Below are 6,115 nucleotides of genomic sequence, written 5' to 3'. Positions count from 1 at the left end.
TCCAGCAAATTAGAGCAGGAAAAGCTCTCGCTATTTATGCAAAACATTGTTACTGATTTGAACACTACAATGCGGACATGATCACTAATACGTGAAAACTGTTGCTCGTCTAGCTACCCTCTTTTGGTCTGATCTCGATCCCACTGACAATCAACCCACGTTTCCAGCTCTTCTTCTTCTTCCCCTTCCTTGCTAAGAATTTCACCCATTTCAATCTGCGACCATCCATCTCCTCTTTCCTTTGGATAATTCCAATTACTTTCAGCAGCAGATGAACCAATTATAGGCCTTATTGAACTTCGGTATTGCCACCGCGACTGTCTTTCTGCATGCCAACAAAGAGTTCGCGTATGCTTTTTTCACCACCAATGATTCCCATAGTGACCCTGTATTGGCTGGTTACCAAGCGCTTCTACGGAGAGCTTGAAGACAAGGTGTCCTGTACACAATGTTGCTGGTGATAGCTAGCATGCTTGTATTGATTTTGCTACTGATTTCAAGCCAGCATACACAAAAAAAGTGAGCCACTTCGGAAAACCTGTAGGTGCTCGAAATCATGAAATTGTATTTGTATCCACGCCACAAAAGCAGAAAACAGAAAATATACCATGGAAAGTCATCAGGATGAGAAGAAGAGAGACCTTGAGCCAGGATCAGAAGCCCATCCCAAATATTCAGGAGCGTCACCCCGTGCAATTCTGAGATCCGTTGCTGAGAGCATATATCATTTCTTCTCGCTCCTTTTCTCCAATGAAAAGCTCTATTTCATGCCAAAAAAAGGGGGGCACAATTAGATAACAATCTCTGTAGTAAAACCATAAAGATCCTAATCCTTTAGTAAATCCAAATACTCGGATAGACTTCAGTACATGACATTGGATAGTTTGGTCTCAAATTATCAATTGATGGGGCTTAGCGTGGTGTTGTCCAAAGAACTTGGCAACCCTTTTCTCTCGGTGGGATTCTTTGATTTATAGAAAATTTCAAAAAAAAAATTGGTTGATACTGTTTTTTCAGTGGTATGGTCTCTTTGGCTTCATCGTAATGATGTGATATTTAAGTAGATGACCCTAAATTATGATACATTATTTATCCTTATTATTACTCGTTTCTGTTTTTGGATAAAGGCTATAGAACCTGATTTTTCTTATTTCGCTTCAGATTTAATAAGGTCACCAGAAGTGCTATTACGATGAACTAATTCTAAAAATCAAAGGGCAGTTATTGTGTGGTCTCCTCCTATGATTAATAACTTCAAATGGAATGTGGATGGCTCCTCTCTCGGGAAGCCGGGGCCCTCAGGTATAGACGGAGTCTTGCGAAATTATAATGGGATCATTCTTGGCATTTTCTCCTTGTCAGCTGGGATTTTAGACTCCAATGTAGCCGAGCTAAAAGCGGTTGTCAAAGCTATTGAATTATCAGCTTCTAATTGCTACTTACATCATAAACACATTATTATTGAATCTGACTCGGCCAATGTCATTAGCTGGATGAATAATCCCAATAATAGGCCATGGCTGCATCGCAATCTTTTCTCCTCTATTCAGAGAGTAGTTTCATGTTTTGGTTCACTCACATTCACTCATTCTCTTCGTGAGGGTAATCACATGGCCAAACAGGGGGTGTTTAGAAACTCTGAATTTGTCGCTTGGCTTTAATTTGCTTGATATGTGGGTCTTCTATTTTCTTTAATTTTTGGGCACGGCTATTAGGAAAAATGGATTGTTTTCCATGTTGGTTCATTTTCTTGTAGATTTTGATGAAAAGTTGCAGGATTCTGTTTTAGTGCGTGCTAATGTCCATGATCTGTAGATTGCTTTGGTTCTACAAAGGAGGTGATTCTTCAAGATATCCAGAGACAATTCTAGCTCTTAGCTACTATTTTGATTTTAGCTTTTATTTGCTTCTATTAGCTACTAATTGTTTCTTTTTGGTTTCCTGGTTTGTTGTTATTTTCAGTTCATAGATCTGCTAAACTTGAGCTGTAAGCAGTTTCCTATGTTTTATGTCTTCTCCGCCTAATTTTAGTGTCTTTTAATACAATATTATGCTTCTTAAAAAAAAAGATAGAAGACAACCAAGAATTTTATCCCAACTCTTCAATTTGACAACATAGTCTGATCTTCTTGTACAATCCTATCTAATCTATTTGTTTTGGAAATTTGGGTCACTTAATATGTTGCCAAATTTGGGATTGGGATGAAAACGATACCTTTTTACCATCCTCAATGAGGATAGGATTACCACAGAGGCTGACATAGAGTTGTTTCTTGGAAGAAATCAGCAGAGGACTATCAGATTCGGAGAGGATAGATTGATGATCACGGGGCAGGAATCTCTCCCAAAGGGCATCAGTTTCTGTGGCCGACCTGAACAATGGAGAGGCAATAGACAGCCTGCATGCCGCCACGTAAAGGACAGCACATTCACAATGCATCCTTCTGAAAGCAAGTTCAACGACAATTCCCCTGCCCATTGTCACTAGCCATCTTTTCCCAGGTTTCCAGATTTTTTTTTTTAATTTACAAACATGTTTTTGTTTTTTTAATCCTAAAACATTAATTAAGAACATATTTAAGAATACAGTTGCTTCAAAGTGTTTTTTATTTGAAAATGCATTGTAATAATATTTTATTATTTTTTTAAAAAATTATTTTTAATATCCACATATCAAAAAAACAGAAAATACCAAAAAAAATAATTTAAAACCAAAAAAAATCAATTCTTCATAAAATGGTGGTGCCAAAACACACCCTAAGTGCCTAGTCTGAACTTCTACCTTATAATAATAAAGGTTTTTGGCTATAGATTTTATACAAACACAGGAAGCACAATTTGAAAAATATATGCACCAGAACAGATTTACCTACGTGGTGCCTTCTTGATGGCTTCTTATTGTCTAGGGTCTTCACTCTTTTTATCTACTTGATCCTTGAAACCTCCGCTTGGCCATAAGTATAAAGACAAACAGAAGTGTGTTCTGATTTTTTTTGTCTTTGGATGAAGGTGACGAGGAAAGACAGCTAATTTTCCGTTCATATGGTTATCGGAATAGGATGAAATCTTCATCGAATCAAGCAAGACCTGTGCACTATAAGCTAATTTTTTCAATTTTATATATTAAAATATAATTTGTCATTAACTCATATAAAATATATTTTTATCGTATAAGTTGCATGATTTTTGGTATGAAGAGCAAAAAAAAACTAAAAAATATGCTAGAAATAATGCTTTATTAAACTAGAATGATGTGGCAGTTTAAAAGGATTTCAGGTCATCATACATTCCGGGGAATATATGGACGAAATATATTTAGTACGTGATATTCGATCAATTTACACAACTCTCATAATCTAGTGCCGAGAACTAAAATTGACAAATTCATGATTCGATTACAACGCACATTGACAACTTTGTTCTATTTATTTCACATGCGAAGCAGATAGTAAGATTAGTTTTAATTAAATCTATCTTTAATTTATTTATTTTTATTTATAAATAAATTTAAATTGCAATATTTTTTTTACAGACTACAGCTTTTGGACGTAAGCCAAGCCTAATGGAACTTTTTGTGAAGACGCACTTATAGAGTGAAGACCACCAAAAAGAGTGCAATAGTTCATTAACAATCACGCTCAACATTTTATGGTATGTTCATTCAACCATTTTCTTTTGAAAGTTATTATTTTTTTAATTGAATTTGATGATTTTGTTTTTTATTTTCAAGAGACATATAATTATCGATTGAGGAAGAGATATGGAGATGATACTTCAACATATCAGGATTTCAATCTAAATTTGTGGATAAAGACATGATCGTCTAATGGATCTAATAGAAATTAGATGTATGGACTCTTCAACACTATATCCAAGAACTTACGAACGACCTTTATTATCTCAATCATTGGATGCTTGAAATCGATGTCAAGCACCAAGTCTCAAGAGTTCATGGCATTAATTATTTTTGATATTCACATATAAGAAAAACAGAAAATACCATAAAAAAATCAATTCTTCATAAAATGGTGGTGCCAAAACACACCCTAAGTGCCTAGTCTGAACTTCTACCTTTTAATAATAAATAAAGGTTTTGGGCTTTAGATTTTATACATACAAAGGAAGCACAATTTGACAAATATTTGCACCAGAACAGATTTACCCACGTGGTGCCTTCTTGATGGCTTCTTATTGTCTAGGGTCTTCACTCTTTTTATCTACTTGATCCTTGAAACCTCCGCTTGGCCATAAGTATAAAGACAAACAGAAGTGTGTTCTGATTTTTTTGTCTTTGGATGAAGGTGACGAGGAAAGACAGCTAATTTTCCGTTCATATGGTTATCAGGATAGGATGAAATCTTCATCGAATCAAGCAAGACCTGTGCACTATAAGCTAATTTTTTTAATTTTATATATTAAAATTATATACTTGTATCATGTAGATTGCATCACTTTGACATGAGGAGGAAAAAAAAGCTAAAAAATATATCAGAGATGATGCCCTATTAGGCTAAAATGATATGACGATTTAAAAGGATTTTAGGTTGTCATATGTCCCGAGAATATATGGGCAAAATATATTTAGTACATGATATCCGATCGATTCACACAACACTCATAAACTAGTGCTAAGAACTAGAATTGACAAATTCATAATTCGATTACCACTCACATTAACAGCTCTGTTCTATTTATTTCACATGCGTAGCAGATAGTAAAATTAGTTTTAATTATATCTATCTTTAATTTATTTATTTTATTTATAAATAAATTTAAATTGCAATATTTTTTTTACAAGCTACAGCTTTTGGACGTGAGCCGAACCTAATGAAGTTTTTTGTGGAGACGCACTTATGGAGTGAAAACCGCCAAAAAGAAGTGCAATAGTTCATTGACAATCACGCTCAACACTTTATGGTATGTTTGTTCAACCATTTTTTTGTAAGTTATTATTTTTTTAATTGAATTTGATGATTTTGTTTTTTTATTTCCAAGAGACATATAATTATCGGTTGAGGGAGAGTCATGGGGATGATTTTTTGACCCACCTGGATTTCAATGTAGATTTGTGGATAGAGATAAGATCGTCTAGTGGACTTGATAGAAATTAGGTGTATGAACTCCCCAACACTATAGCCAAGAACTTGCGAATGACCCTTATTGTCTCAATCATTGGAAGCTTGAAATCGATATCAAACACCAAATCTCAGGACTTACAAAAATATACGACCAATCTCTTTGAAACATATCAAGAACTCTCTGCGAATTATGAATAACTTTGCCAAATGATCTTGGATATAAAATCACAAATAGGTGGTACATGTGTGCCTCTTTTTAGGCCATATGGTCCCGAGAATGATTAACATCCTCCTCCTCCTTCTTCGTGCCGCCATTGTTCTAGTTTAAATTTATTTGAACATTCAAATTTTTAATGAATATTTAACTTTTATATTAAGATAATTTATTTTTACATAATTTTATTTATTTATTATTATTATTATTATTTTATTTTATAAAATTTTATTTTTAAAAAAATATTTTTTAATATCACGAAGGGAGTTATTGACGGATTGAATATCCTAGAGAATTGGAAAAAAATTATTGCAAGTGCCATTATCATCAATGGAATTATGATGAAGTCAATCTGTTGGTATATTCTAAAAAGTTGAAAAAACTTTATTATATATGTTACTATTATTGACAAAATTATTCTAACAAGTAATTTTTTTTGCGTATATTTTTCATTTGCAAAACTATTAATTATTAATTTTTTTTCTAATAGAATTGCCAACATAAATGAAATTATCAATTTTCATGATGGAATGGTAATGTCATTGTCAACAAAAAAAATTTTTGGTAAAACTATTAAACATAGCAGTGTGCATATATATGTGTGTATATATATATTCAACTAAATATCCTGACTTTTTGTACCTATTAAAAATAAATTTGTTTAGAAATATAGTGTTTATTTATTTAATTAAATATATTTATACCTCTTTCATATTTATTTCGTTTATATCAAAACATTAACTTAACCTGACCAATACTAGTTTATTCGATCATTGTATGAAAAGGAAGTGTTGTCTCTGTTACAATGTTCAATTGTCATCTT

General features: G+C 33.0%; 1 pseudogene; it reads right to left on the bottom strand.

Moving 5' to 3' along the window:
* Positions 1-391: 391 nt before the first annotated feature.
* On the bottom strand, positions 392-2,536 carry LOC105119251 (putative F-box protein PP2-B12; annotated as a pseudogene).
* Between the last annotated feature and the right edge of the window lie 3,579 nt (positions 2,537-6,115).

Source organism: Populus euphratica, unplaced genomic scaffold (assembly GCF_000495115.2).
Source record: "Populus euphratica unplaced genomic scaffold, PopEup_1.0 scaffold2747.1, whole genome shotgun sequence".
NCBI classification, from domain to species: domain Eukaryota; kingdom Viridiplantae; phylum Streptophyta; class Magnoliopsida; order Malpighiales; family Salicaceae; genus Populus; species Populus euphratica.
This window is presented reverse-complemented; position numbering and strand designations above follow the sequence as displayed.